Below are 16,614 nucleotides of genomic sequence, written 5' to 3'. Positions count from 1 at the left end.
TGCGGCTGCCGGCTGGTATTAAAGGGGTATTTCCTTTTTCTCTGTAATAATAACACAGTACCTTGTATGTGATCCCAACTAAGATTTAATTAACCCACTTAGTTGGGATCACATACAAGGTACTGTTTTATTATTACAGAGAAAAAGGAAATCAGGTTTTAACATTTGATTTGATTAAAAGGGAGTCTATGGAAGATGGCAATCCCGTAATTCTGAGTTTTTGGAGCCAGAAGATTTATTGGGTTTAATGAATGATTATATTATTTTTTTTAACAGACTTAAGGTATGGAGATCCAAATTACAGAAAATCCACTTATCCAGATAACCCTAGGTATTGAGAGCTTTGAATAACGGGTCCTATTATAAGTATCTGCTTCTACAGTCTGCCCATGGATTGTAATCGCATAGGCATAGATATTAGAATATAGATATAATCATTCTGACAGTAGTTTTCTATATTGGACCAGAATATCCAACTGTTTTTTTCTTTATGTTAAAGTTGTACATAAATCTTATCCCTCGTACCTCTTACCAGCAGTTGTTCATTAGCATGTACACGCTTTCGGAAGACTTCTTGGTTTTGAAGAGCCTCCGTCCAGCTGAGATTTTATCCACAGCCACGGAGTTGAAAAAATGTTCAGATTGTATCTTGCCCTTGCTGAACACTTCCCACACGAACACTCCTAAAGGATAGAGAAAAGAAAGGTATGATTAGACCTGGGCTAAACACTGACCCACACTTCACTTTATATTCTTGAAACCATGATATGATGAAACAACGATACACCAATATTTTACTATTACTGTACCCATTTCATGAGCTAAAGGGGGCCCTGGCCAGAGGATGGATCTTCAAGTGAGGCCTGTATTAATAAAGTATGACAACCGCTGCTTTATACAGTAATTTATGGTGGAGTTTGAAATTGTCTCTTTATGATGGTTTCTGAACCTGAAATTAGTTGCACTTACCTGGCCAACCTAAAATTTTAAACCATAACGACCAATGATTCCCACCAGGAGTTGCAAGCAGCCTATTGGAGAAATGGAGAAAACTACGTTTGGCTCACGTGAGGGGAAAAAAGTTTATAGGTTCTGAAGGAATTAAAAAGGCAGAATATGGACAGGTGATGGTCACAATTACATCACTAGTTGCTATGGGTTACAGGGTTTGGGCAAATTATCAGATTTTATAAATGATTAGCATCTTGGCCTCCTCCACAAAGTCCGCCTCAGACATCATCCCTTCCCAAACCATCTTTACTGCCATTCTGTGAACCTTCATAAATTCTTATGGATCAAGGTAATAGAAACAGTTTTTGGGGAGTAAGATGGCACAGGAAGGAAGGTTCACAAAGGAATCTCTCCCATGCCGTCTGTACTTTCCTGTGTCCCCGTGGTTCTGTTGTCTGACCAATGAGTCTCTGAATGGCACAATTAGAAGGGAAATAAAGTTTTATAAATCAAAAACAACTGGAGCAGCAGCAGTGATTGAATCCATGGCTGAAGAATTCATGGATCAAAAAGATATGGCAGCACATTAACTGCACTGACCCAATAGACCACACATACAAAGCAAAGCTCTGTGTACGTAATAAGCTATGTATGTACTGCATCTACATCTAAGTGGAAATAAATGCCATATGAACATTACTCTTATAAACCCTACTAACAGGGTACACTTCCCATTTAAGAGCAGGAAACAGAGTTGACTTCCCACCTATTGCTGTGGCAGTTGGTTCAGTCCGTTGGTTGCCATCGTGGTGAGTGGTAAGTGTAAACTCCCTCTGGGAGATATTCTTTGTCAAATAATGCTTATTTTAATGGAAAAAGAGGGGGAATAGTTGGGTGACATCCCAGACTAACAGATATTGAGCCTCTCACTGATTTTAGAAAAATTTAGAAAATTTCCCCCTAAAATGGGCTTCGGATTCACCTTTAATCCTAGTGCTGGTTGGGAGACACAGACTCAGGATTTGGCAGCTATACAGGGCTGACAGCAAATTTACATGTTTTCTAAAGTAACTCCATAAGAAGGTAGCATTTAGGGACCCCTGTACCTCATGATAAAATACTTATTTTTATGCCCAGTATTGACAAGCTCCTTAGAATTTTGCACATCAGCCCCTTGGGTATCTGCCCTGCTCTTATGTACCAACCTTAACATGTAACTGAATTTAATGGAATAAATAGCAATGCTTCTTCCTTTTAAACAATAACATTTATTTATAAGTCTCATGGTTTAAGAGCAGAGATGAGAGGTCACTTTACCCCAAGGGATTTGTCGACAGTTGGTTTGGTCCGTTGGTTGGAGTGGTACATGTGAGAGATTTTTTGACAAATAACCCTTATTTTAATAAAAAGGGGGGAAATAGTTGGGTTATGCCCACCCAGACTAGCGGATTTTGTTCCTCTTACTGATTTTAGAGAATTTTCACCAAAAATGGGATTTGGAGATGCCTTTAATCTTGATGCAGGGATGAGAGGTGACTTTACCCATAGGGATTTGACAGTTGGTTTGGTCTGTTGGTTGGTTGGTTGGAGTGGTAAATGTGAGAGATTTTTTGACCAATAACCCTTATTTTAGTAAAATAAGGGGGGAATAGATGGGGGACAGGCAAGAGGATGGTGATCCTCTTACCTATTTTAGAGAATTTTCCTCTAAAATTGTCTTTGGAGATGCCTTTAATCTTAGTGCTGATTGGGACACAGACCCAGGATTTGACAGCTATACAGGGGCTGTCAGGAAATATTAACTTTTTCCCACTTGGAGCCCAGATAACATATGGGGACACCTGTGCCTCACTATAAATACTTTATTTGTATGCCCAGTATTAACAGGCTGCTTAGAGTTTTGCCCCTCTGCCCCTGGGTATCTAACCTGTTCTGATATACCAACCTTAACATGAATTTAATGGAATACACAGCAATGTTTTTTTCCTTTCATGTCTCATGTCCTTTCCCCTCAAATGTCTCGGCTGTGGGGGGCAACAGGGTACATGGTAGGGGCAGTATTGATTACAATAATATTTAATTGCTATTCCTTAAATGCTTCCTATAGCAGGGGGTAGGCAAAGATGAACACTGGACAATCTGCACCTGGCCAGTGATCTTATGTACAATGTATTAAGTGCCAGTACCCGCTGGGAGTTACACAAAGCTCACATTTAGATCTCTGCTTTCCTCTATATTTTATAGGAAATATTAAGTGTTAAATGCATCATCCTTGAAGCTAATTTGTCAATTTATTCTCTTCCCTATACAGATTGCTACAGTGGACGGATTGTTACTTTTTTACCAGCGATATTGCATTGTTTTTTTCCTGGCATCTCCTTAGTTCAGATTTTAACATTATTTTCTGAACATATATAAGGAGAGCCAGTATTTAAGGAGGGAGACTCTCTGGGGTACCCCGGCCTTGTGCCGGCCCCTCTATTTTAGCCAAAAGCCAGAACACCTGAGGCGTTTGGGGTTTTTGTTTTTTTTATTTTTTTTTATATCATCTGACAACTGAAGACCTTCTTTTAAGAGGCATTCTTGCAAATCCAATTGATATGATTTCTTTTACAGCAAACCTGCCCTAAATTCAGGAGAGGGAGGGCAATTTGTAAGGTCCCACATCTCTTTCCCAGGCGTGTACTCGTCTTCTTCAAAAAGTAAAAAGGCACCTACCCAGGGTAGTTTTCTGCAGGTCAGACTGGCAATCTAACTGGCAGAATTAAAACAGAAAGGGACATGGGAATTCAAAAGAGTTTAAAAATGGACTGATTTCTTGATATGTTGCATGGTCACTCCCAGACTTGGAGTGATAGCTGGTTAGTTGCTAGGGCTTAATTACCCTAACAACCACACAGCAGTTTGGAAATAACATTAGGAGATGAATAGTAGGTGGTCTGAAAAGAAATAATGACACCAGTAACAAGAATACATGAAAATTATAGCACCACTTTGTACCAAAATCTTGCCTAAAATAAGTGTCCATTTGGGGGGGGGGGGGACAAATACTATTGTTAGAAACAAACTAGTGCCTAAATCCCCAATTTTTTTTGGGTTATATGGCTCCATTAAAAAGATAATATTTAAAAACTGTTCTTTTGGTGTCGTTTTATTTATTTATTGTGGTAAAGTTTCTGAAATATTTATTGCACAAAAGCATTTTATCTCATTTACACTTGATGCACATTATTTAACATAATCCTTGGTCCTTAAGGCAACCTTTATTATAATTACACATTTTATGTCTCTGCATTTGACTCGCCTCCACTCGCAATAACATATTCTAATATTTTCTATTTCCCAAAAATGTCTTTCCCTAAAAATGTCTTACTAACCTGTAGAATTCTGTACGTAAAACACATGATTGGCTCCGCAATTATCTCTGGAAACTGCCTTCTGCTTCTGTACTTCTAGCGTTTAGGCCGGATTGCCCACAAATCCACGGTTTAGTTAGGGGACAATGTTCCACAGCGATGTTCCTTAGCCCTAAAGTGATGTAAAACAATAGTTTTTCAATTACTATTGCGACTCCTATTATCGCTCATTCTTTCTTAATTTGTAAACATACCCTGTAACAGTTTTAACAGCCACTTTTCCAATATTAAACTCACTACTCCAATATTATGCAAGTAGAAAAACTACTTTGCCTGTTTTATTAACTCCATTTGCTATGTCTTATGTTATGGTGCAGGGGCACTAATCAGAACAGAGCTGGTTATGGGAAGCAGGCACATTGGGTACATGCAGGGAGAAGTGGATTCTATGGGAACATTGAGATGATTACTTCATTAATATGACTAAAGTGCATGAAGGGATCTATTGTCCTGTCACAAGCCAGCCCTGATCATGACATTATAAGCAATACAATTCTAACTGCCTCTTATTGACATAATTTCCCCCTCTTTAATGTGTGTACGGTATCACTCCTGGTGGTAGGAGTTCCATATTGCTCATTATACTTTTAAAATAGCAACTCTTATCATTTTAACCCCAAAGTAATTCAATAAGGGGCTCATACTCTGGCATACATTGCCAATTTCAGTAATGTATAACATTTAAACATTCATTTCTGACATTAACAATGGCAGCTGTGAAATTATTGGTTGCTCTAACTAGTCCAGTTTAAACCAATGGGGATAAGAAGTGTGATATGATCATAATATTAGCACTTTGCCTATATCAGCTTCCCTTTCCTACCTGCTCAGGTGTGTAGCTATAAGTTTACACAGAGGTGCTTGTCTTCAGCTTGTCATTTACAAGCAGCTACACACACTTGTATTCTTTATCTCCACTAAAGCAGTGACTTATACCGACCTTTCTTTTCTTGTACAGGAGTTTCAAGATGGGCGCCAAAGTGTGTGGCATGTCATGTCAGCACCGGCATACTGAGGTAAGGCAGATGGAAATATAAAGCTGTTCTTTTTTACCTTATGAAATAAAATGAACTGTCAATGCAAAGAGAATTGCCTCAGCTTACAATACATTTTTTTTACATTTCTCTGATGTTCTTCACAAATATCATGTTTCATTGTACAATATTCATTATAGTTTGGGAGAATATCAAGTGCTTGATAATTTTTTCTACATTTTTTCCATTCTCTATAGACTGTTGACATCAGTCAGTCTTTTGAATTTTTGGGGCCCTCGGTAAGTATGGGTAAGTATCTTTTAGATATGAAGCAGGAGCTGCTACTTACTATGCAGAAAGAAATGCGGATAGCAGCAGGGGCGGAAAAGCTGTTCTGTGTCACCAAGGACAGGAAGACTAGAGCCCGGGTGAAGGAGCTGAGGAACAGCAGCGAGAAAAAGGTGAAAGACCTTTACACCTCTCTCCACAAGCTGAATGAGGAGATAGCACAGTGGAGGGAAGAAGAGAATGCTCCAGGTGAGATATAACAGTCTCTGGCCTCTTTCCTATTGCCATAATGTGGAACATGTGTGTCATCATAACATCACATCCTTATATCTCTCAAATTTGCTATATTTTCAGAAGCAGTTAAGGAGACAACTGAGAATACTGGAGACAACTGTGTAGCATTCCCAACAGTGGTCACTGAGCCTGAGGTTCTTTTACAACCCACCAGTGACTCCTCCCAAGTGAGTACATTACACTGATGCCATTCATTTCTTGGGCTGAACACAAGCATTGCCCTTTTCATCACTTCATTCATTATGAGTACATGCAAGGATAAGTGGATTCTATGGGAATATTGATCCCTGAGATGACTGTAATTCTGTATTAGGATTCCTTGTGGTATGGGTGCAGGGGCACTGAGAAGAACAGTGCTAGAATTGTGATTAATGTGCCAATAAGTGTTATAGGGTTACCACAGTAATACCACTAATTAAGATGAAAAAATGTGCATTGAGTTTAAAGTTATTTCATTTGGCTTTTACAGGCTGCGTTCAGAAAAGGCACCTACCAACAGAACAATCAATTGTGTATTCAAGTAAGAATACTCCAATTACAACAGTGCCTTCTCCTCTATCTCTTATAATTCTACCACTATTACCTTCTGTATATGCAACTGCAGTTTCAGCAACAATGCCTCTCTTTCTATCAACCATAAGATCCACATTAGCAGTGCCCCCCTTATACTAATCAAAGTTACCTCCGCTTTCTACCAAAATATGGCATCATAACCAGGAAAACCCTTAAGCCACTCTGTAGATCCTGCATTCCTTTTCACTCCATCCCTCAGACTGTAGAAGCCGGGTCTGCAGGCTGCATGGGGACCAATAGAATGAAGAGGAATGCAGTATCCACCTAGTAGCTTAATGGGGCTCCTATGTATGCAGCCATATTGTTTTCTATTTCCCTTGACTGCATTTCCTCCAGTGGTGCCTTCTCTTTCTCCATAAATATGTTTTTATACACAGGTGCACCTTTAAGCCACTCGGTAGATCCTGCATTCCTTTTCACTCCATCCCTCAGACTGCAGAAGCCGGGTCTGTAGGCTGCCTGAGGGCCGATGGAATGAAGCGGAATGCAGTATTCACCTAGTAGCTTAATGGGGTACCTGTGTATGCAGCCATATTGCTTTCTGTTTCCCTACTTTTTACTGCATTTCCTCCAACGGTGCTTTCTCCTCCAAAATGTACTTTTTTTACACAGGTGCACCTTTAAGCCGCTCTGTGGATCCAGCATTCCTTTTCATTCCATCCCTAAGACTGTAGAAGCTGGGCCTGCAGGTTGCCTGGGATCCAATGGAATGGAGAGGAATGCAGCATTCCCTTTGCAGCTTAAAGGTGCTTGTGTGTATGTTACCATATTCCCTTCTATTTCCCTCACCCTGGTTCCCTTGAATTCATTTTGGAGCATTGATCCTGGGAGCAAATCCGATCGCCATTAAGGGGTCAGAAAGGAATTTTTCCCTCTAGTGAAGCCCAAAGTTTCACAAGAGGTTTTTTGCCTTCCTCAGGATCAAAAAGCGCAGTGTATTCGATTTATCATTAATAAAACTGTGTCTTGCACAGATTTAACATCAAGTCACTGTGTGTCTTTATTCTGGTTCCCTATCTGGGTACAGGGGCGGGCGGGTTCCATGTGTGGGTAAAGGGGCGGGTGGACTCCCTGGGTGGGTAAAGGAGCGGGTGGGCTGCATGTGTTGGTAAAGGGGCAGGCTCCCTGTATGGGTAAAGGGGAGGGCGAGCTCCCTGTGTTCGTAAAGAGGCAGGCAGGGACTCCCTGTGTGGGTAAAGGGGTGGGCTCCCTGTGTGGGTAAAGAAGAGGGCGGGTGGGTTCCCTGTGTGGGTAAAGGGGAGGAGGGCGGGACTGATTGCTACAAGTCTGTAGGATATAACAAGCCCCAGGGCAAACTGTGCCAAGTGAATAAAGTAAGCAAGAGTTGTATCTGATAAACTGAGTCTATTAATTAGAGGGAAATCAATGTTAGTAGAGCCACTGTAAAGGGACTGCATTATGCTGTATAGCCTCCCTCTGTCTCCTGCAGAAACTATTGGAAAACCTAATAAGCCCTCCAGCTATCAACGGATCTCCACTGTCCTGAACAAATGATTTATCTCTATATCTCAGCAACACATTGCAACTAATATGGGAGGCTATGGTAAAGAGAGTGCCAGAGCTCCCACAGTGAGAGCTGTGAAGATGTGGAATTCTCTCCCTGCTATAACTAATGCAGCCAGTGAGGGAAGCTTAAACTTTTCCATGCAGTACCATGGACAGCACTCTGTGGCTGCTGCTCCTATTGATGGACACACTGGTTGGTGGCACCAAGCTGTCAGAGCAACGATCCAGTTCTATACACCTACAGATAAAATTTTTATGAAATTATTCCTATTTAGATATCGTTTCATTTTGGGGAGACACAAACAACACAGCCCACACTGTCCCCACAGCTACTCTGAACTACAGCCCCCAAAAGGCACACTTATCTTGTCACCATCTTTCTAATCACAGAGACGTGAAGTGCAAAAAAGTCACCCCTTTGTCATTCTCCATAGAGTGTTCTGTGCAGGGGGCTCATTGAAATATTTTCCTCGGAACTTCGCAATCAAAGTCTAGCAGGGGGAGTCCCTAGAGAACCAACAACAAAAACAAAAGTGATGAGTGAGGTTATAGGTTTGGCGCAAACAAAATTTGGCCGAGTGAGATTAAAGGTTGAGGCGTAAGACAGAGAGCTGCATGACTACCTGCCTATAAACTCTTTTTGGTGTGCTACCATGATTAATGTGGATATGGTCTAGTGATAGCGTGGCTTTGGTTTAAGGTATGTGTGGTTTAAAGTGGGTGCGGTTTAAACAGGGAGTGGTTTCTATTATCGGCCATCCACCATGAAGGCCAGAATAATTCCGGCCCTCTGTACCACAGCAGTTGGACAACACTGATCTAAAATGCATTTATCACACAAATTGGATGGTAATATGCTGAAAATGTTGCAATGTTCTGATTTCCGGGGGAAGTATGCTGCTGCAGAGTCTGTTGCCTCAATAGGTTCACCACACATTATTCATCAGAAGAGCTAGCAAAATGAGAGAATTAAATGTAGGGTTATTAAATAGAGTTGCTCTTGATCCATATATTGCAGTAGCGCCAGTGACACAGAGAGCAAAGGAAGTAGAGAGAAAGGAAGTGGGAGTTAATAAGAGAGCAAGAGCATTTAATCTTTCTGCTGTATCCATAGCCTGCATTTTCAGGTACAAGTAGTGTAAGAAACATGCTGGGTACACAAGTTGTAACATATAAATACAAATACACAGACACTCATTTAATAGGTTTTGATTACCTTGCTGCACATCACTATGGAGCGATGTTTATATTGTGCTTGCACTATGTTTAGCTGCCTGGGGATCAGTTAGGATATGACTATTAGGCCAAAAGTCTTCCCATAATTCTAAGGTACTTGGCCCGGACTGGCAATGTGTAGGTTCTGGAAAATGCCAGCAGAAGGGGCTGCTGTAAGATAGACAATGGCTATTAATTGGGCCTGTGGGGGAGTTGTAACTTGGGATAGACCTGCTAGATATAGTTCTGCCATGTCACGCTGGCTGGGGTGTGCTGAGCATGATTAACATATAACAGGTCCTGTACAGGCATGTCAGCTCCCCTGTATTTGTCAGGAGTCTCCCAATTTAAGTCCCTTTTCCCCATTCTCCTGCATTAACTGGTCCATCTCTCACTCTCAGTAATTTACCCCCCAAAACCAAAATTACCCACTCCATTGCTAGGCATTCAATTGTTACCCAAAGATCTCCAATATCACCCGAAACAGTGGATCAGGGATCATGGCAGGGGATAAGAGGCACGCAAAACTGATAAACCCCATACTCCAAAATGTATACAAGGAAGCACTAGACAAGGGCACTCTCCCACCTTCACAATACGAAGCAGTCATCATATTATTAGCAAAATCAGGACCCTCACCTTAGTGAATCTTAATGCCCAATTTCTTTACTAACTGCAGATGTAAAAATACTGGCAAAGGTGTTTGCAGAAAGACTGGCTAAGGTTATAACAAAGCAGGTAGGAGAACACCAGAGAGGCTTCATATCAGGGAAAGCAAAAGCCCTCAACCTGAGGAGTCTTTTCCTATATATTTCCATATCTCACACCAATACGGGTAATAGAGCAGTGGCGGCCTTGGACATTGCCAAGGCATTCAACACAGTTAAATGGCCATACGTGTGGGAAGTAATGGCCAGGAATGGCATAGGTCCAAGGTTCACGGCCTTAGGAAAGCTTCTATATAATAAGCCGTCAACATCCCTCAGGGTAAATGATGAGACAACTGACCCCTTTAACCTAGCCAGGAGAAGGGGGCCCCCCTGTTGCCCCTCCTCTTTGCCCTAGCTATTGAGCCCTTTGCACAGGCAGCAAGGCAACAACCCCAGATAGCAGGAAGGGAGATGGCAGAGAAGACAGAGAAAATCCAATTATACGCGGATGATACGCTGGTATATATGTGTGACAGGGGCACCTCACTAAGGGCCCTGGTGGAACTAACCCGATACTTTGGTGATATTTCAGGATTGCAGGTGGGCCCTAGCAAGTCAGTCCTCTTTCTCTTAGATCCACTTGCACCACACGAGGATCTTAGTAGCTACAGCTAGTGGACAAATTTACCTATCTGGGGATACAAGTTATTCTTCCATTGAGAAAATATGTTAAACTAAATGTGGACCCGTTACTGACATGGGCAAAAGCCAAAACAGAACTGTGGGCTACTCTCCCCCTAGGCCCAATGGGCCGGATCCAACTTACAAAAATGATCATTACCCCTAAAGTCCAATATTTACTGTGTCATTCAACGGTGTGGATTGATTAAAAAACCTTTTTGTAGCACTCAATAAGACAGTAAAATAATTTATATGGGGAAAGAGCCGAGGTAGACTCTCGCTGGAAACATTCCAACTGCCCCAGGGAGCAGGAGGCCGAGCCTTCCCTGATATAATGGTGTATTTCTTACCTGCCCAACTTACTCATTGTAGACAAATAGTCTTGGGACAGGCCGAGCCTGGCATCATTAACCTTTGAAAGGCAATATTATGAGCTTGTACAACCTGGACATCATCCCTTTTTGTTTATCCCCTGTTATAAACAGAGATATTTGTGAGGCTTCAACCACAATGTTCCTTTTACGCAACATCCTAATAGTATGTATGCCAACCACTGGGAGTTAGTCAGCCCCTTAATGTTGTGTAGAGTAGTGAAGGGCAATCTGGCTCCTGGGTCCTTGATAAATACTCTGTGGTCATGTAAAAACCTAGAGAGCTACAGGTCTAAAATCCTGACAACGCTCTCAGCACAACTAGGTTGCCTTTTTGACTGCAGAACCAACACGACAATCCTCGCAGAAACCCAGCAAATGGTTTATGATGACTGGCCTAAATTGCGTAACTACTGCATAGATGCAAACTAAACTTTCTACCTTCCAGCTTGTACTATATCACCCAGCTCACCGGCACATACTGTAATATGCACTCGGCAAAGCCAACTGCACAAGCCCTAGTGGATGGAGGGACATCTCAGTTAAAGAGCTTCCTTCATTCCTCTCGGCCTGTTTCAGGCCCAGCTGACAGAGTTCCCCCTTAGTATGTGCCCGCTACAGTTAGTAGACAAATTTACCAATCTGGGGATACAAGTTACTCTTCCATTGAACAAATATGTTGAAATAAATATGGACCCGGTACTGAAATGGGCAAAAGCCAAAACAGAACTCCCTAGACCCAATGGGCCGGATCCAATTTACAAAAATTATCATTACACCTAAAGTCCAATCTGTACTGTGGCATTCACTGGTGTGGATTAGTAAACACCTTTTTGTAGCACTCAATAAGACACTAAAACAATTTATATGGGGAAAGAGCCAAAGTAGACTCTCGCTGGAAACACTCCAACTGCCCCAAGGAGCAGGAGGCCAAGCCTTCCCTGATATGATGGTGTATTTCTTATCTACCCAACTTACTCAATGTAGACATATAGTCTTGGGCTGGGCTGAGCCTGGCATCATTAACCTTTGGAAGGCAATAACATTTTTTAGCTCCCAGCTTAGAGGACTGCTAGCCAGCAACATAAAGGGACAGGAGACTATACTAAACCCTCTCTTAGTGCTGAAGAGGAAAGTCTGGACCACAGCTCACCGGCTAACAAAACACCAAGCTTAAACCCCCGAAACACCACTACTCAACAACTGTGAATTTTTTACATTTGAAAAATATGAGGCTGCACCAATCCTGGGTTGAGAGGGACTTGGGTGTAATAGGCAGCCTATGGGAGGGAAACTGCCCAGTGGCCGTCGCTACTCTACACAACACTAAGGGGCTGACAAACTCCCAGTGGTTGGCATACAGCACTATTAGGATGTTGCGTTAAAGGAACCAAGTTAAAAACATTGTGGTTGAAGCCTCACAAATATCTCTGGTTGTAACAGGGGATAAACAAAAGGGGATTATGTCCAGGCTGTACAAGCTCATAATAACGCAGCAGTGCGGTAAAAATGAGACAATCGGCCTTACTATACACAATATCCCACAGTTACAGTTACTACCCTGAAGAACATATTGCCTTACTATACACACTATACCACAGTTACAGCCTCTACCCTGTAGAACATTGTGCCATATACACACTGGTGGGTAGGAGTGTGTGTGGTTGTGTCAGTGAGATGGTAGGTACGTGAGGGGGCGGTAGGGTGAGATTGCATGAGTTTGCGAAACAAAAAAGAACATTCTGTGATTTACTTACCTTGTGTCTCCTACATGCAGTAAAAACATCAATCTCTAGACGTTGTCTCAGCCCCCAACACACACCCAATAGATTGCCCTGGAGAAGGAAATAAGAAAATGAGAAGAAATAACACATTTCATACACAATAAAAGGAATGCCTATTGGAAAACATGGGAACACTAAAGTAACTGAAGCGGAAGCAGATCTGTTTCCTCTATAACGTCGAAATCCACATCCCGCTGATTTTATTTTCTTTAAATTGACTAGTTCGCTCCTCCCAATCAGCGGAGGGCGGGGGGAAGATGGAGTGCGTTAATTTAAGTTTTGTCATTTGCTATTATTATTATCCATATATCATCATCATTAGAGAGAAGATATTACTGGTAGTCTAGTTTCCGTCCATTTTTTCGAGGAAGCAAATCCATTCCATAGGCTGTGACTGTACTGCGTCACATCTCACGTCTCATACATGTTTTGCAGACAAATCCACTGATGTCTAAATACTTTCAGGATGAAGCATGTCTGGAAATGGCAATGATCTTATTTTATTTAACTGGAACATCTTTGAAATATATTGCTCCTTTATCTATACTATTACTTTTTAATAGTTGGGGGAGGGTCAGGTTGAACATGGACAGGGTTTTGACATTATGGAGCATAACTATGTGCACACGTGGTTTTTATTCACTGGGGCTTCATTCAGTGTCGGACTGGGACATCAGGGGCCGACCAAAAACCTTAGACCAGGGGCACACCATAAAACCCTTAGACCAGGGGACCACTCTCAGTACTAATATTCTTCATCTCCTCAATGAACCTCTATTCTCCTAGTCTGTTTTCTTTATACTATAATCTATTATTCCAGCTATTCAGCCTCTTTGTTCTCATAGAAATATAGGGAATGGACATGAAATAGGCCAAAAGTTTAGCAGCATGATGACCCACTGACACCTGGGCCCACCGGGAGTTTTCCTGGTTTTCCGGTGGACCAGTCCTACACTGGCTTCATTTTACTTGACCAGGAAGCCACAATGACCGGTGAGCTTAAAACAGTAATGTGGTGTGTTTTACCTGCAGCCACAAGAGGTTGTCAGTTGAAAAAACTAGGTAAAAACCCATTAGTGGTCAGCCCCCAATAACAAAAAAAACATTGCTAGCCAGTGTCCCCCAATAAGTAAAAAAACATTGGTGGACAGGGCCCCAGTAAAAGTAAAAAAAATAATCAAAAAAAACACTGGTGCTTAGAGCCTCCCTTACGAGTTAAAAAAACAAACATTGGTGACCAGGAGTTTTAAAAAATGGTGTTCGATGGAACTTACCTTCTGTCTTTTTCCTCCTTGGCAATTTCTTCATTCTCCTCAGTGGCTTCAGCTCCCTTTGGCGGCTACCCGTGCCCCTCCTAAAACTTGAAATTCGCCACCGGGATGTCTGTAAATAAATCAAAACAGAACCAAAATGAAAACTATTAAAATAAAAGCAGATAAACATACACATAAGTAAAGTAGAAAACTAATTTACAATAATATATCCCCATTCAATGAGGCAGGTATAGTACTAATATGTTTGTTCTTGCACTGTAGTAATACTGAAAAGTCAAGCACCATCCTGAGAAACGACCAAGGAAGATTGTCTGGGATTAAATAGTGAGGTGTTAGCATATATTCTGTAAATATTCTGCAAAGGAATGATAACCAAACCACATAAAACCCCAAAGTATTTAAGTACTAATCGGCTCCCTTTCACTGATCTGTTCTGGACTGTGCTGCACCTCAATTCATTCCATAAACTGCAGGAAAAAGAGTGTACACTAGATGGCGCTAGAGCAAAGGTTCAATAAAATCACATCATTCAGGAGTAAAGGGAAATGGACACCAGATGGCACTCAAGTGACAGTTAAAGGAGAAGTCAACCTATAAGGGGGAAATCCCTCCCCCCCTCCCCTGTGTAGGCCCTCCTCCCCCCGGCCTACCTGCTCCCTGGGGAAATGCTCCTAACTCGTAACTCACCCCTCGGCACAGGTCCTCTGCTTCGGAGTTCACTCTGAGTTCTCTTCTTCCTGCTTTGCCCGGGGTTTTTTGGCGCATGCGCAGTAAGAGGCATTTACTGGTAAGTATCTTCTGCGCATGTGCCGAAAGATCGATAACTTCGGGACTTTTGGGCGCATGCGCAGTAGCTCCGTACCGGCAAATGCCTCCAAATTCGCATGCGCACGAAAGTCACAAAGTTTCCAATCTTTTTTCCTGGAAACGTTGTGACTTTCGGCACAGAAGATCCTTACCGGCAAATGCCTTGTACTGCGCATGCGCCAAAAAAAACGCTGGTCAAAGCAGTAAGAAGAGTGCCCGTGAACTCCGCAGCAGAGGACCGATCTTCTGCGTCACCAAGTTTCCTCCAACTGCGCATGCACCAGAAAGACACAAAGTTTCCAATCTTTTTTCCCGGAAACTTTGTGACTTTCGGCGCATGCGCAGAAGATCCTTACCGGTAAATACCTCATACTGCGCATGCGCCAAAAAAGACGCCGGTCAAGAAGAGCACTCGGGAGAAGATGGTGCCAGTGAACTCTTTAGCAGAGGACCTGCGCCGAGCGGTGAGTAACAAGTTAGGGGCATTTGCCCGTGGGGGGCAGGTAGGCCGGGGGGAGGAGGGCCTACACAGGGGAGGGGGCGAGGGTTTTTTCCCTGTATAGGTTGACTTCTCCTTTAAGAAAAGAATGGGACTAGAGCTTTTGAAAGGATAAATTAGACAGAGAAAACATTAATGAGCAATAGCGAGCAACTACAAAATATAGAAGGGTGAAATAATTCTGTAATTCAGTCAGTTAACATTCAATACTTCAATCACATGTGAAAAGCACCAAAGAAATCTTTAGGTGTAATTCTAGACCCTGAATTGAAGGACAATCACATTGGGTATCAATCCACTAAGTAGTGTAATATCATATTAAGATGTGGGTGAAAAGGGCCGGAGCAGTGGGAAGGGATTAGAGGCATTGCTCAATGGAGCTTATTAGTCACAGCGGTCGGCACAAGATTGGCCAGCATCGTCAACCATGGCATTAGAGGAGACTTCTTTAGTAACTCCATCCCCTTGTGTCATTTTAGGGGTAAGGGAGGTGGGTTAAATCCAGTGATCAGCATCAAACCTCTGCCTTACATAATATCACTACTTTAGAAGAGGCACATTACACAAGATCTGTCCCATAATACATCCTATACATCACTTAATTATTGCTCTCGACTTGACCCATTTCAGTTACAACACTGTATATGAAGTCACTAGTAAAAATTTGCAACTGAACCCAAAGAAAGCAGCGTGAGTGGAACCATACCTCCCAACTGTCCTGTTTTAAGTGAGACATTACCTCTTTTGACAGCTCAACCTACAGGTACAGGTTTGTACTGGAAAGTCACGATTTTCTCTGCACCGAACAGCTAAAAAAAGATACAAGTTTATAACTTAATTGGCTTTTGTAAGAGAGCCCAGAACAGCCAGGAGGTGCAGATAAAATACTTTGTAACAATTTTGAGAAAAGCAATTAAGTAATTGTAACAATTTAGATAAGGAAGAAATGTTAGACACAGTTTAAAGGCAATTCACCATTCATTAGCAAAACTGTAATAACTGGAAAAAAAAAACAACACAGAAATATGTTTAAGCTTTCATAACCTGCCAGATTTTTGTAAAATGAACATGGTAATTAGGGGGTGGCCAAAAATTTGCCATGCTTGGCACGCCACATTTTTTGTTCCTCTTTTTATTCCCAAAATGTTGGGAGGTATGTAGAACTATAGCAAAATCCCACAGTAGGGGACAGAAAAGCACAGTAAAAAAGTGGATATGGCGAAGAACATGCCCCTACTCCTGAGAACATCTTGCCTTACTACACACACACTATCCCATAGTTATATCTACTACCAATAAGGTCATCTTAC

At 42.0% G+C, this 16,614-nt stretch overlaps 1 long non-coding RNA gene across 1 annotated transcript; it reads right to left on the bottom strand.

Annotated features, from left to right (window-relative positions):
• Positions 1-394: 394 nt before the first annotated feature.
• Positions 395-14,195, bottom strand: LOC108717913. Its single transcript, XR_001935926.2, has 5 exons — positions 13,999-14,195; positions 12,698-12,775; positions 5,308-5,420; positions 4,329-4,479; positions 395-683 (listed from the first exon to the last, which is right to left on the bottom strand). It is a non-coding gene; the product is annotated as an uncharacterized LOC108717913 (long non-coding RNA).
• Positions 14,196-16,614: the final 2,419 nt, after the last annotated feature.

Source organism: Xenopus laevis, chromosome 5S (genome assembly GCF_017654675.1).
Source record: "Xenopus laevis strain J_2021 chromosome 5S, Xenopus_laevis_v10.1, whole genome shotgun sequence".
Classification (NCBI taxonomy): Eukaryota; Metazoa; Chordata; class Amphibia; order Anura; family Pipidae; genus Xenopus; species Xenopus laevis.
Note: the sequence above shows the minus strand (reverse complement) of the source record. Positions and strands in the feature narration are given on the sequence as shown.